The sequence below is a fragment of the Lactuca serriola genome, chromosome 2, assembly GCF_051521515.1.
Source record: "Lactuca serriola cultivar US96UC23 chromosome 2, Lser_US96UC23_V15, whole genome shotgun sequence".
Taxonomy (NCBI): Eukaryota; Viridiplantae; Streptophyta; class Magnoliopsida; order Asterales; family Asteraceae; genus Lactuca; species Lactuca serriola.
The window spans coordinates 82650539-82667335 of record NC_136409.1 but is presented as its reverse complement, the minus strand read 5'-3'; the positions used below and the strand labels follow the sequence as shown (position 1 = coordinate 82667335).

At 31.1% G+C, this 16797-nt stretch overlaps 1 pseudogene; it reads right to left on the bottom strand.

Annotated features, from left to right (window-relative positions):
- Positions 1 to 2143: 2143 nt before the first annotated feature.
- Positions 2144 to 3470, bottom strand: LOC145089355 (uncharacterized; annotated as a pseudogene).
- Between the last annotated feature and the right edge of the window lie 13327 nt (positions 3471 to 16797).

Genomic DNA, 16797 nt, shown 5'->3' with positions numbered 1-16797 from the left:
ATTTTTATTTTTTTGTGTTATTGGACAAAATTAACATAATAAATCAAATTTCGGATTTTTTTAAATAATTTTTATTTTTTTTAAAAAAATGAAGATTTTTTAATTTTTTTTAGAAAACATGAATTTCTAAAAAAAATGAAAAAAAAGTAATTTTTTAAAAATAAACCACAATTTTTTCAAAAAAAAACTGCTATTCTTTTAAAAAAATTGCTTTTTTGTTTAAAAAAGCTGCATTTAAAAAAAAACTACATTTTTTCAAAAAAAAACAACTACAATTTTTTCAAAAAAATTGCAATTTTTTTCTTTAAAAAACTGTATTTTTTTCCAGAAAAACAACAAATTTAAAAGAAAAAAAGTGCATTTTTTTTCAAAAAAAAAACTCCATATAAAAAAAAACCTAGAATAATTAAAAAAAAAAAAAAAAACCTAATTTTTTTAACAAGAAAATCAATGTTTTAGATGTATATATACTTATTTTTTCAAATGCATATTTCTTATACTATAATATTCGTAAGTAAATCATAAAAAATCTTATTTTTAATAATCAAACTATAAACATAATAGTATAAGCATTTTATTCAATACAATATAAAATTAAAAAAAAAATTACACAGGTTCACAATGTTATCATTTCTTCATATCAAGATTTTCATATTTTCTTCAATTTATCACCTTTTACATCTTTAAAATTTTCCACAAATTCTTTCAAATCTACAAGAAGATAAAAAACTGATTAATGCAAGAACACTTACAAAAATGCATGTGTCATGTAAGATTCACATGCGATTATATAATGTGATATTCGCATATGATTGTATCTTTTAAGATTCAAATGTGAAATTCACAAGAAAACAAAAACAAAGAATGCTCACATAAAATGCATGTGGGAATATAGACGTAATTCATATGTAATTTACTCGTGACTTACATATGAATTACATGTGATTCATATGTGAATTACACTTGATGTATATGTTAATTACATGTGATTTATATATGAATCACATATAATTCATATTTGATTCACTTGTGAATTAAATGTGATTCATATATGAATTACGTGTGATTTATATGTGAATCACATTTGATTTATATATGTGAATCACATGTAATTCATATTTCATATGTGATTCACTTGTGAATTACATGTGATTCATATGTGAATTACATGTGATTTATACGTGAATCACATGTCATTTATATGTGAATCACATGTGATTTATATGTGAATCACATGTAATTCATATGTGATTCACTTGTGAATTACATGCGATTCATATGTAAATTACATGTGAATCACATATGAATTTACTTATGATTTAAATGTAATTCATATGTGAATCACTTGTGAATTACATGTGATTCATATGTAACTTACATATGAATCACATGTAACTCATATGTGATTCACTTGTGATTTACGTGCGAATTACATGTGAATCACATGTGATTCATATGTGAATCACTTGTGAACTTTTCCTTATTATGTGAACTTTCCCCAGTATAAAACGTACCTGGTCAATCTTAAATTTTGCATATTCACATCGTTTTGGTTCATGTGTATTTTAAAATCCATCATCCCCATCAATCGTCTGAAAAAAAAAACAAAAACAAAAACAAAATTTATTATTTAAGAGAAAAAAAAACTAGGATGCGAATTTGAATTTTGAAAGATAAAAATAAATTTACCTCCATTAAATTTTGTTTAACAAGAAATATCTGTCTTTGTAATATCTCTTCTACCATAATCTCGTGTCTTACACTCAAATCAATAAACACAATTCCTTTCATGGAAGTTTAGAAATCTTAATTATACTGAAATAAGAAAATGGAAATATATATAAATTATGAAAAATAGACACAAAGTTAAGAGTTTGTTTGCTATAATGGAATGGAATCAGAGAAAACGGAATGAGACAAGGGAATTGAATAGATCATTACATTCAATATGTGGACTGTCATCAAGTTTTTGTTTTCTTAATAATAAGCATATTCTGAGTTTGGATATAACAATAATTACATATTTTTAATACTAAATTTTACAAAAAAAAATATAGGTAAGATGAACCACATATATAAAAGGTTGTGCATATAAATGACATTAAAAACAGAACATTACTGATTTGTAGCAATTTCCCATTGATTAAGCCACATCAGTTACCTGAAAGGTTACATATAAGATAATCTTCATATTCATTTTGTCATTTCTACAAACATGTGATGGCCATTGATGGATGCATAAAAGTTCTTTCAAGATTTCTAGGATCCTTCAGAAACAAAAGAAAAAAAAAGATTTGTAATATGAAATAATTTGGCTTAGGTATTGCACATGAACCACCACCATGAAAACAAAACAAGAAACCGTTCGGATTAATCTAAACCCAAAAATGTATACAAAATGTCGCAAATTATCATGATATTAAGGGGAGAAGGACTCACTGGATTCCTGCCCTCAAAAAACAAAATAATTACAAAACATCCGGGTCATGAATTAAAAATCAGAAATGACGAAATTAACCTTTGATGATATATGGATTCCTGAGCTTTTCCATGAGCAGCCTTCATTTGCAAGTTGTGTAGTTAAACCTTCACACTTAGTTCCTTTGCTAAATCCTTGTATCCAACAAGGTAGCTTGTCTAGCCTAAAATTATGTGATTAAATTCATTTCAATATATAAACACTTTTTTTAATTTAAAATAATAATAATAATAATAATAATTATATATACTTGTTCAAAGTATGCATTACTTAGACGTGCATGATCACGAGCTTCACTACGCATCTCAGAATACATATTTGATGTCATGTCATGTCAATAAAGTTAAAGCATTCATTCATAGTTTCATACAACTAAAAGAAACTATTTTGTAACAATTATTATTATGTTTAATCAAGAAAAGAGAATTAATTATTATTAACAACATCTCCAATTTCAAGTCGCGGTTGAGCGGTTTGAACTTCAGCCACCCGATCTATCTCCATAACTGACCCTTCCATTGTGCAGCTGATCACCATGAATGTCCCAAGGTTTAGCAGGTTGAAAACTAGATGAGGAAGATGAAATGGGATACCCCATTTTTTGGTTAAAGCTACTTTCGTTTGTTTCATTGACACCTGCTAAATATAAGGTTGAGAAAGGAAGTGTATTGATTCCTTGAGGATCTTCGTCTCCTACAACATTGAAGTCTGGAGTGATGTGATCAGGTAGTTGATGACGCCAGTATTGGTGAGCCTCATCATCTGAATTATTTGACACATATGACTCTAATCTATCTAGTACTGCTTTCTGTGGTGTTATGGCAACAAAATTACCAAAACTTGAAGATGCATCAGGAGCAACAATAGTTGAAGAAGGTGATCTTGGAGCAAATGGAACAAATTCTGCTACATCTGGATTTAATAGTATTGTTTTGCCTGTTATGATAAGCTTTTTGTCAATGACGGAAGCCCCTTGATTGGACAAACTCATTATTCTTCAAGGTCAATAAACAGAAAGGGATCTAAGGGCATATAATAACACTCTGAAACTGAAAGAGCAAATTGCAGCTTTTATTATCCGAATCCTGCAAAACACATGTCTTAGACCATTAATCAAACAAAAAACCTCAAACTTGCTAAACCTTTATGTAAAAATATTGTAAGATAGAATTAAAACTGAGTCATAAGTTTCTCAACTTTTTCCCCATTAAGTCAAACAACGAGAATTATTTTATTTGGACTTGTATTTTAACTCCAGGATGAAATTTGGACTTGTATTTTAACTTATCACGAGTCTTAGGGATGTTCACTTGTATATTCACAGAATTTGAACTACACCTATCACCATATTTCATGGGCCCAGAGGGAGGTTCTCTTTCGGCAAGTTAATTTTCTACTTTTGGAACAATTCCAACCCCATCATCATTTTCTATTGTTACAATTTCCACTTCTGTCTATTCATTTGCTTGAAGTTCATCATTTTCAGTTTCTTCATTGCCCTTAGGATATTCATCCTCTTGAATAGGGAAGCAAGTATGTTCAGGATTTGAGCTTAATCGATTCTCTTAACTGCCTGAACTTGATGTTGACCTGTCCTAAAGCTTTCCAATACCAACATGAGAGGAATAATAATTCTCGTTGTTTGACTTAATTGTATTTGTGAATGAGGTTATTAATAGGATTATCCTAATAGTTACAACATGATTTAATCTAGTGGCTACAACTACATGCATGTAATAATGTAAGATTGAATGTTAGTTATATCAAAAGATATACATACCATGGATTTTTGCTTGTCTTGGTCAATTAGAATAATTGATTGGTGATGAGTTATGAGAATGAAGGACATCCCTAAAGCATGAAAACATTAAAGTAATCAGTCACCAAATTAATTCTCGGTCAAATCAACTAATAAAATGTAGGATTATTATAGATAAACTTGATTGAGAGAATAATTTGATTGTTAATTATATGAACTGATAAGAGATTAAATCAATTATCGACCAGGTTATCAACTTTTCATCAGGGGCGTAGTTAGGCTTCAACAAGGTAGGTCCTAGGACCTACCTTTTTTTTTAAATACAACAAATATATATAGAAAATATGAAGGACCTATCTCATTTTTGCTAAAAGACCCACCTATTTTTTTCTAAAAGACCTAACCATTTTAGTTTTATTTACATAAGGAACCATGTGGTTTTTGGTTCTGGATTCGCCATTGCTTTTCATCTATGAATTTCTCCAAACAGCAAGCAACAACCTTCACAAAGGATATCAGAAAATCATTTGATATCAAAGAACGGAAAACGAGTTCCGGTAATCGCAAAATATCATAAAATCATCTAGAGATGCGTTCAAAATTTTGGAATAACCCTAGCAACTTGTGTAAAACAACCACAAATTGACAAAAATATATATACGAGAAAAACGATCTTACATCCATAACATCGAGAATCAAGAGCAGTAACTTCATAATTAGGAGCAATAATTTCACCTTGGTCTCCACTCGATCTTCAAAATAAAAGTGAAAAGAACAGATCGCACCTTCATCTTGTTTATAATCAACAATAATGAAACATTGATCAGTGGTAGATTTCAGATGAATTGATCATCATTGGCGACGAAACTTGGATCGATAGTGGATATTAATCTGGAGGCAATAAGAAGAAGCCAAGGAAGAACGTGAACGAGATTTGTCACCATCTGGAGGAGAGATATATGAACGCTATGTTCTCTCAATCTCTCGTTGATGATTTCGCCGACGAAGGAAGCACCAAGGCGGAGCGATGAAGACTTCTTGTGTGTTTGAGAAAAGGGGATAGAGAGAAAGATAGAATCGATAAGTAATCTAGAGAGAATTTGATTTTCTTAAATTAGTTAAATTAATTATTATGAAATAATATATTTATCCCTAATATACCCCTATGGTCAATTCTTTAAAAGTCTCAGATATCATTAAAAGTGTTGATAATTACAAGTATGTCATCTTTGATCTAAACCATTAAAAATTTTGATCTAACGTCTCACCTGTAGTTGTAGTTCTCGGGTTCTGGTGAAACTATAGATTCTCAAATGACCTTTCCTCATTCCTCTCTCTCTCTCTCTCTATCTATCTATCTATCTATCTATCTATCTATCTATCTATCTATCTATATATATATATATATATATATATATATATATATATATATATATATATAATACGGATAAAGAAAGATATAACATCATGCCTTTATTCATTAAATAACTCATGTAGAGTACATAAGGAGATAATACATACATATTTGATTTATATTTGAACAATACATATCTTATTATAAATAGAGAGGTTTTGTAAAATGATGTATCATTTATTATCGTAGATGATTCATTTTAGTTTCAACATCATCATTTTCGTCCGCCGCCTCCCCCACCTCCACCGCCACCATTTCCTCCACCGCCTCCCCCTCCTCCTCCTCCTCCCCCCGTTTGTTCATTTTGATTGTTCTGCATGCCATTGTTTGGCATTTGACTGGAATATTGTCCATTGGTATTAAATACATCGCCAAGGGAAACATTATACCTTGAATTAATTGGCATTTTGTTTTTCTTAATTCCAATGATAGGCTCTTCATTGGTCGACCCAGTATCATCACCCATACTTACATTCGTACTTGCCTTGGGCATTGCTTTACCACTTCGTTTGATCTTTCCTCCAGGTATTATAGGGCGAACACCGCATGATACACTTGTTTTTGAGTCACAACTCTTATTAGTAGCCTCACCATATCCAATGATTTTCATCTCCTCTCCAATAATTTTTCTACCACAAACAATATGAGATGTGAAAATTAAAAGCCCCACAACTATAGCCACTAAAAACTTAAGATCCATTGTATACCTTTTCTCAATATTCCAATAATGACTTGAAATAATTGATATCAAATCACCAGTATATATAGAGATTTATATGTGTGCTTATTTAATGCTACATATAAAATCTAATTATCTTAACCAATTTCCGTCTAAAATTATACATAAATATTCTACAACTTTTATGATTTGACATAAGTAATTAACATTAATAACATTTACTTTGAAAGCACAGACCTGATTGAATGTGGGCTTAATTGAGACAACACATAAACAAATATTATTTTAAAGTTAATGCAACTATTTAAATTCTAAAAATATTAATATATAAGCAAATTGTCTCAAATTTATTTTTAATTTACATACAAGAAGATTTGTGAATCACAGATTTGTGTCTCGGTTTATATTTATTGTGTTAAAATACAATACATAAACAACACATTTACACGATATATGAAATTGGTAAAATACAAAAAAGTGTTGCATCATCAAGTGTTTAAGAAATTAATGACATATGAGAATATATATATATATATATATATATATATATATATATATATATATATATATATATATATATATATATATATAAATAAAGATCTAGTTTTAGTTTACATGCAAAGACGAGAGATTTAAGCAATTAATGACATAAGAATAATAGGGATATAGTTTGTTTTTTAATAACCAAAGTGTTTAATTAATCAATTAAAACTTATAGACTTAAGGACTAAAGGTGTAAAGATTTGAAAGTCAAATCTTACGGATAATTGCATAGGGACCAAATAATTAACCGATAAGGATTCTAAACCATCTCATAAAAATAGAGGAGCCCATGAACTAAAATCAAAGTTATAAAACCCTAAGATGTTTGGTTGATAAAATGTTTTTGAAGGAATTGTAATTGGAATTGGAAAAGGAATTTGTCATGAATTAAAATATAATGTTATATCTTGTTTGGTTGGCAAGAGATGAGATTGGAATCAATTCGAGATTTTCTTTGGTTGGTAGCAAATGGAATTGAAATCTATTTAAAATGACAAAATACCCTTTTGTTTGTTTTACTTAATTTTACATTGTTTTCTAACTTATATGTAAAGATATATTCAGGGCCGGTGTTGAAAAACTAAATATTCTCAAAGGCCCAAGACGAACAAGATAAAAATGGCCCTTATCTTTATTATAATTTTTTCATTTTAAATAAAAATATATAACGAAAAAAATTGGACCCTGTTCAGCTGCCCACTTTTCCCCCCATCAACGCCCCCATGGATATATTATCCATATTTTAACATTTTGACGGTGGTGGCAGTGATGGGGGGGGGGGGGGGGGGGGGAGGGAGGGGTGGCACCGGTGACTGCCACAGTGGTGGGTGGTGGTGATGGTGTTAGTGATGATGGTGGTGGTGATGAGTTTATGTATGTGAATCAAAAGAGTAAATTCTTGCAAATCAGATGGTATTAAAAGTGGTTATTACTTTGTTTGTTGTTTTAATAATTTAGCTTAATTTTAACTAGATGGAGAACCCCCGCGTAGCGGTGGTCGGATGCGACAGGTCTTTCACTAAAATTGAAATATGAATAAAATAACTTTACATTTTAAGAATGACTTTTAAAAAAAAATTAAATTCCTATTTTTTACATATTCATTTTCACTATAGGATGTAAAAAGTTTGTTTATATATATATATATATATATATATATATATATATATATATATATATATATATATATATATATATATATATATATATATATATATTTGTTTTAAAAAACAAAAATTGCACCTTAAGACGGATTTGAACACAAAATGACCGGGAAACCGGAACTACTCCCAACACGTATCCGCACAAAATATGGGTGCACAAAATATGGGTACTGTCATAAAATGACCTAAAGACGGATTTGAACACAAACACATAAACAGAGGACCATTCATGCCAAAAGTCACATAAGTTTATTATTCCTAAAAAGTGTCCTCCTTTAATATATATATATATATATATATATATATATATATATATATATATATAAGAATTATTAATTAAAGTCAATATTGAGACATTAAAGGTATAATCACTTTGAAAAAATAACCCATATCACACAAGCGTTCAAGACATATACTCCAAAAGTTCCACAACATTAGATATCTAACGGAAGAAAGAGACATCATGAAGATTAAGCTGATGCCTTCAAATATCATCAGAAGAGATTAAGTTGATGCCTTCACCAAACCGTTGTCCTAGATCAATCATGAAGATTACATTTGATCAATAGGTATTAAATTTGCTAGTGAATTGGTTTGATTTTATAGTTTATAGTTTGATACATTGGATTTGATAAAGATTATATTTCATATGATTTTGTGATTATTTTGTGGTTACTTAATAATGGATTGTATTGGAACAATTTACATTAATATATTTGTGTGTTCTATTTTGCAAGTTTTGAACTCACTTCCAGAATATTAATATAATTGAACCTCCATAATTGGTGCTACTTCTAGAAGTAAGTAGTGATTTATGATTGTCAAAGAATATTAATAGATTGATCATGGAAATGAAAATATCATACAGATGCGATTAATACTCATGAGTAGATGAAATGAAGATCTTAAGTATTGGAGTAACCCACACATAGATAGTACTTCGTGGATTCCATAATAAGTAATTATAAGATGATAGTATCTAATATTTTTCAAATGAAGATGCATGAGACTTTTCATCTGCACTATGTTGTGTCTTGGTTTTCTCCAACGATGTCTGTATCTGTATCTGGAAGCCATAACGGGAATGTCCATATATGACATTGAGAATAGGCAGAGTCTATGTAGTAAAGTTTATTTCATCTATCTACCCTAATAATGGAAGTTGATATCTCTAGGCCCCACAGTGATTCGCTGTTGACAGTATAATGCTCCGCCAATCTATGACTGAGTTGATCATATCAATGCTGCAGTCTGAAATGGTCATCACAATTCTCTATGGAGAAGCATAACCTTGAGTATTAAGATTGACATGTTGTCCTCGACTCATTTTCATATAGATATCTTGAAGAGAAAATGAATATTTGATCACTTGTCTATAGGGTGTTTTATTGCTAGTTTGCAGTAAGTACTATAGTTGCATTGGATGTTGTACTCTCTGTTTATTATTACTGAATATTAGACCCTAAAATGTTTGTCACATTTGCAAGTGGGAAACTGTTGGAAATAGGGCCCACAGTCACAATGGTTGGTACTATCACTACTAATTGCATAGTCCATTTGGGTTACACTCAAGGACATATTGTGACATCCCCATTTTCACAGCCAGAAAAAGACCGATTTTTGTTTATGCTTTATAAAAATTAAAGTATCTATTTTAATAAAAATGTTGAGGAATTTGTTCCCAGAAAAACATGATAATTGCGTTATCAAAGCATTTGTAAAGAAATATATTTTTATTCACTTTTAAAACATTTAGGATGTCATCGTCAATACAGAAAAATAAGCATAAATAGAACTTACATTCATTTACAATAGTGATCTAAATCTCTTTTAAATCTCTCAGTGTAATGTAACTTCATATCAATGCCTGTGATATAAATAAACTGAGTGGGTCAGGTTGGGAAACCTGGTGAGTACGTAGGGTTTTCAACCCACAATAATATAATTATTATGTTTAAGCATTTAAATAATCAACCCAATTACCCATCCCCATTATCTTCTCTACCTTAAGAATTCAACTATTCCTCATTTATTTATTCCTAGGGGTTATCCTAAGGAATAGGCACGAAATCCATCGGTGCCAAGGTTTACTCAATAGGCACTAAATCCATAGTTACCAAGGTTTATCTCGTTTATTGACAGTATCGTTTTCGAGACTCCTCTCGCAATACAGGTCAATGGGTTTTATCTCGTTTATCGACAGTATCATTTCCGAGAATCCACTCGCAATACAAGTTGATGGGTTTTTAGAGTACACCTGGTGAATACACAGTTCAAAACACCTACAGGTTGCGAGCCTGCTAGTGTCCACTGGACTGTCTAGAATAGTCCGTGGTTGTCATCTATACTTTGCTGGATGACGGGGCCATCACTTGGGTAAAAGGATTCTCTCATGGTTCACCTCTCACCTTTACCTCATGGTCTATATCACCGCTTCATTTTATTTATGTCACACAGAAACTATTTCATCTACTCATGTTTTACCCAACACATTTTGTAGATATAAAATACATATACAGTTTAAATCATTTAAAACGTGTATAAAATCGTTCATCCAGCATAGACAGCAAGTACTCAGGTAATATGCACACATAGCACGTAATTTATATAAAATACTTCATATCTATGTGTAAGATGAAAGTAACTATGCACTCACCTGGGAAGGTGGTGACTCGGCACTTGGACAGCACTTTGTTACTCTTAAAACAATTATCCCTTGACGAAACCTAGTATCATTACCACTAGAGTTTAGTCTAACGTTTGACGAGACTAATTTAATAGTCTAGCTATTATTATTATTATATAAGCGTTAAACAATACTTATATAACCCATAATAATAGCCCAAATATTCCTTATAAGGTCCTAATAACATTACTATATTGTAACATAAGTTATACTAAAGATAGGATAGGTACAACGCACTTACAACGGGTTTTTCGCAAAACCGGGCTTCGCTGGAGCAGCGTTCCCGAGCCGAAAGGCTCTTTTCTCGGGACTCCAGGAGCCTCGGGGCTTCCTTTAGGTGCTAGAGGGTTTACCTAGACTTTAGGGGGCTTAAGGGAGGTTAAAGAGAGAAAGTTGAAGGGTGAGGTGTGAGGAAGTTGGAATGCCCGACACCTCTATTTATAGGCTGAATTCCTGATGGAGTCGCCAAGTAGGAGGACCTACTCACCGAGTTGGGGCATGTGGCAGCCTTCTTGTGGTGCCACGTGTCCAATTCTGGTGGTGCCACGTCACCCCGCATCGCGTATTAGCCTTCATACTTAGAAAAATCATAACTATCGCATACAAGCTCCGTTTTTGACGTTCTTTTTTTCAACGCGTAGGTAAAATCAAGATCTACAACTTTCATTTAGACTCGGCCGGCTAATTCTCGACCGATCTCAAATTTAACAGTATGAGGCGTTTAAACTGTTAAATGACCGCGAAGAATTCGTAACTCCTTCATACGGACTCCGTTTTCATCTATCTTTTTACCGTTGAGTTCCTATTAATGAGATCTTCAACTCTCATTTAGGTCGCGTAAGCTAAAAACCGCTCGAACTAAAATTCGAGTTTCGGACCGTGCACTGCTAAGCCGAATCTTAGAAAAATCATAACTTCCTCATACGAAGTCAGATTTGGGCGTTGTTTTTATGGATGTTCTCGGTTTAACATATACTAAAACTTTGGTTTAGATCACTAAGGCTAAAAATCCCTCTATCTTAAATTCACTATTTACGTCTCCCGGTGTCGTGCTGGTTTTGCCGTAAAGCTTCGACGAGCCATAACTTCTTCGTTACAACTCGAATTTCGGCGTTCTTTATATGTACGGAAACCTTGTGACATATTCTAAAACATGGTTAAGATTATTTATTCTAAATAATATCTTGTCAAAAATTCGTTTTCGACCCCTATTGCCTCTAAATTGACTAGCCCGAATCTGCGGGCGTTACACATATTCAAGCAATTAATGAAACGACAGAATACCATGGATCTAGTTTGTTAATTAATTAACTATCTAATTCATAGAAACTTATAAAGTTTAGGGGTTTATGTGTAAATATTTGAAAGTAAAATCTTATGGATAATTACATAGTGACTAAGTAATTATACCATAAGGATTCAACACCCTCCCTTATAAATAGAGGAACCGCGGACCAAGAGTCAAAGTGATAAAACCCTAAGAATTTTAGTTGCCTCTCAAACCCTCTATATATCCTGATCTACCAAGATAGATGTGTCGTTTCTTTTTTGTTCACGCGTTGTGTCTGAAGAGCACAAACCTTTACCAAAAAAATTTTGATATGATATTTGGGTACAAACACATTAGAGGGACCCGACTTTGGATTCTACATATCCAATCAACTAGCTAAGCCAAAGAAATCAAAGGCTACGAGCGTACATATTGTTATTCCTGGTTGTTTGTAATTTTTGTTTTAGATTGGTTGAACATGGGTCTACTCTTAGCTTCACAACATTTATTTTTGTATGCTTCCACTTTGTGTCGTTGTGGATTTCCACTACTACAAAAAGCGTCATAAGACTCGCCAATTAGGACCCGGTTTTGAGAAAAACCGGAATATATTATGAAAAAACCGGGTTCTATAAGAGAGATTGTAATATGACCCGGTTTAAATTAAGAACCGGGACATATAATAAAATTATATAATCCGGTTTTAATCCACCGAACCGTGTCTTATAACCTTACAATTATATGACCCATTTTTAAAAATAGAACCGGGCCTTATTCTCTTGCCCTGGAGAAAAACTATACATCCAAACTCTTTTTCATCAAGTTTTTGCACATTTATGAAAAAACATTTATTACTCCTTTTTCATATATATTAGACTTGTACACACCATGTGTCTTATACAAACTTTCAAAACAAGTCATACTATATACTAGGAAGCCATATGACCCATTTTCAACAACCAGGTGTTTATACTTCATCTAGAAAATGCAAATGTGGCTTAATGACTTGTTTTTTGTTTTGAACAACTATGACTTTATTAAGCAACACACAAGAAGGAAGTTGGCAATATTAAGCAACAAGAAGAGCCAAAGAAACAAAAGCTAAGCTAAATAAACAGGGAACTAAAAGCAATATGAAAACACCCCACAAGGGTAAAAAGGTCCAAATAGCAAAGATGTATCCCACCAGCAACCTAGAGAGCATAGCAGACCAGAACTTTAGCAAATGGATGAATAGAGGCAGAAAAATTCAGTCAACAAGCACCACACTAAAAAACGCCAAGCAGGGGCAAAATGGTCAATAAACCAAAAAAAACCCTACCAACATATAGAAAGAAATTAACAAGGAGCACAAATAGAACCAGAGAAGATCAATAAATGTATGCCATCAGCTCCAAAGAACACCAGATAGATGATTCCTGTGCATTTGAGTAGATAAATAAATGAATACAACTATATTTTCTTCCTTATGACATTGAAAATCATATAGTGTGAAATAAATAAATAAACAGATAAGATATACATTACTCAAATACTTAACTGATTATGAATAAAACTTTAAATTTTAAAGCTAAAGAGATATTGATAAAAACATGGATTGAAAGATAACTACCACTGATTATCTATTTAATTGGTGTTTTTTCTTCCAGTCACGCACACAAAAAAAAAAAAAAAAAAAAAACAGAGACCATATGAAAAAAGTTGTATTTATTCATCAATTAGCATACACAGAAAGTCACACGTGCAGAGAATCGATAAATCTTGTATGAAGGAGATGAAAATCGTATGATACAACACATATTCTTCTTCATTAAGTCTGAGTATGTATCTTTAATCTTATTGTAGACTTATGGTGTGTTAATTTAATTTAGAATTTTTGTTTTTTTAACAGTTGAGGTCTGTGATCAGCCTCAGATTTTCACATTTAAGTCGGTTAATGTTTAATTTTTGAAAACTTACATCAAAGTTGAGTAGAGTCAGAAGTTGTGAACGGCATAGACCATTGCAAAGGTTTAGCTTCCTCAACAACCAAAGCCTTGTTGCAACCTTACAAATATCCCCTGGAATTATAAAATATCATTAATTCTTTCCCTTTCATCTTTGGCACACACAATCAAAGGTAACTTCCAGATGTGAAGATAAAATTTCATTATATTTAAGTAGACATGAAAATCTAAGACAGTGTTCCAGACGATGAATATCACATGAATATTTGTTGAGACTTAATTGAATCATAATATTTTTTATGTAATTACAGATGGATCCTAGTTACTGGAAACATGGAAATAAACATTTAGACTATGAATACTTGCAGGCTCACCATTGTGTGGACGTTATGCATATCGAAAAAAGTGTTTGTGAAAGCTTGATAGCCTTAATGTTGAACATCAAGGGAAAGTCAAAAGACCGGTTTGGCTTTAGTCTTCGAGAAGATGATGTTGACGACACCACTCACTTATGGTCAGATCATGATGAAGGACTATGATAAGCTTGGACTGTTTGGCTTAATTTGGCCAGGTCTATCTAATGTGGAAGTAGGGTAGCTTCAAGGCTAAACAATAAAAAAGGAAAGTTAGTATGAGTCTTTTATTTGAATAAGGATTATTATCCGGTTGTTTAGTTATTTGTTTAGACTCATACACTAATTTCTAATTTATAAGATCTTGTTTAAGATTGTCTAGCAGGTCATTATAGATATGGTGCACCATTGATTCCTATTTTTAAACAATTAATAAAGCTAATCAAAGGCTATTTTGGAGATTACATGTTCTTGGATACATGCTATCCTTTTACCCTAAGGACGTAGTTATCTTCCACATACTTTGTAAAGTAAAACAAGTTATATTTAATATGAAATGTGAAAGTGATTGTAAATTTGCACTAATTTAGTTGTCATCAATTGATTAAAGATTATGAATTTGTAACTTTATAGGAATATGAAGTAAAGTTATAACTCATATGAAATTTAAAAGTCAAAACAAATTGGTGACCTTTTATATTGTTAAAATCAAACTCATATGAAATTTAAAAGTCAAAACAAATTGGTGACCTTTTATATTGTTAAAATCAGAGGTAACATTGATGTAGATTTGTAACACTTAACACTCCTTACTTCCTACTTAAAAAATACATCATCAATACATACTTGTTAACCTTTTATGCTCTACCAAAATGGAATATGCTAATAAAGCAAAACAAACAAGGTACCTGCAATCAGTCGGGTCCCCGATGAATTTGGTACTGTTAGAGGATCGGGAAATGATACTAACTGCTCATCTCTAATTATGTGTTAATTTTATTAGCAAAATCAAGATTTAATTCACAATATACAACATCAAAATCACGAATTACACCACACTAGCAATGGAACTCCTTGTCTGACAAGTTATATTGTTCACACACACATACGTATACAAACATTTTATTGAAACAGTTAGATAGGATGCTTATAATTAACAGAAGTAAAAAAAAAGTTGTGATGTTACTATCAAGTAGGAGAAGAATATAAGAGGGTTAAGAGCATTTATTATAGCCTGATAAGGGTACAGACGTGTGAGGGACAATGATAAAGCAAAATTAATCTTAACCTTGTCGATTAGCCTTCACTTTTCAAAAGGACAACAAATATTATAAGAAAAATCAAATATTTAAATTATAAAGCTGATGATCTGATGAAGATACACACACAAAAAAAATATAATATAATAAAATAAACTAAAACAGATCGAAAGATATTCAAGAAAAAATATATTATATTTTTAGCATATCATAGAATAAGCGGTTCTGCCAAAAACAAAGAAGATTATCACTAAAATAAATTATATTTAAAATTAAAAACATAACCATTCATAAACAAAATTTAAATTTTAAAACTTAACATATATTGATACAACTATTTGGGAGGATAATTACCACTAATTCCTAAGATTATCTTGTTCATTCCTATTTATTCCTCCCATAACACACACAAAGCATACACGGGAAAAAAAAATCAAGAGAAGGAAGCTAGAAGCTGCTCGGTATGTATCTCCAATGCTAATCAAATTTTGTTTTAATTGATTTACAATTCTTTGCTGTTCCACTAAGCTAAACGAGAAAATATTTTCATAAGTTTATATTTTCCTTATACATGCAGAAAATTAAAAGATCACATATGACTGAGATGGAAACTATTAGCTACAACACATGTGTTCTTCCTTATTAAGTCCAAGTATGTACCTCTAATCTGACCATGGTGTTTACTCTGGTTTAGATTTTATAAACTACAAATTGCAGTGTATCACACCAATATTTTATTTTAGCAATCTAAATAAATGGGTTCAAAGATGATAAGAGTTGTGGTCCTTCTGTAATAAACAATTTAGAATTTATTTTTCTTTTTCTATTCTTTTTTATAATATTTTATTGTAAAATTAAAATGTAGTTGGTATTTTAAAATAGATGACGTATAGATGACGTAAATTTAAAAGTCACAAGCAAATTGTAGCATTTATAGCTCAACTTCATTCATCTATAGTCATCAACTTGCCTTCTTTTGTTTGACCATTTGGAATGAATACAATTCATATTTATAGTTCCTGTCAACGAGATTTTGTAACTCAATTTTCTTTAAAAAAAAAAAAGAAGCATCAACAATACTGTTATCAAACTAGCTTTAAATTTATATGACCAAGAGTGTTATCAAAGTAGCTCTAAATTTAAGTCAATTTTCATTTGACCTTTCTGAGGGTCTTCATTGGTATTGTTTATGTGATAAATAGTCTTGTAATATTAGAATTCTTAGATATTGATACTTAAAATACGT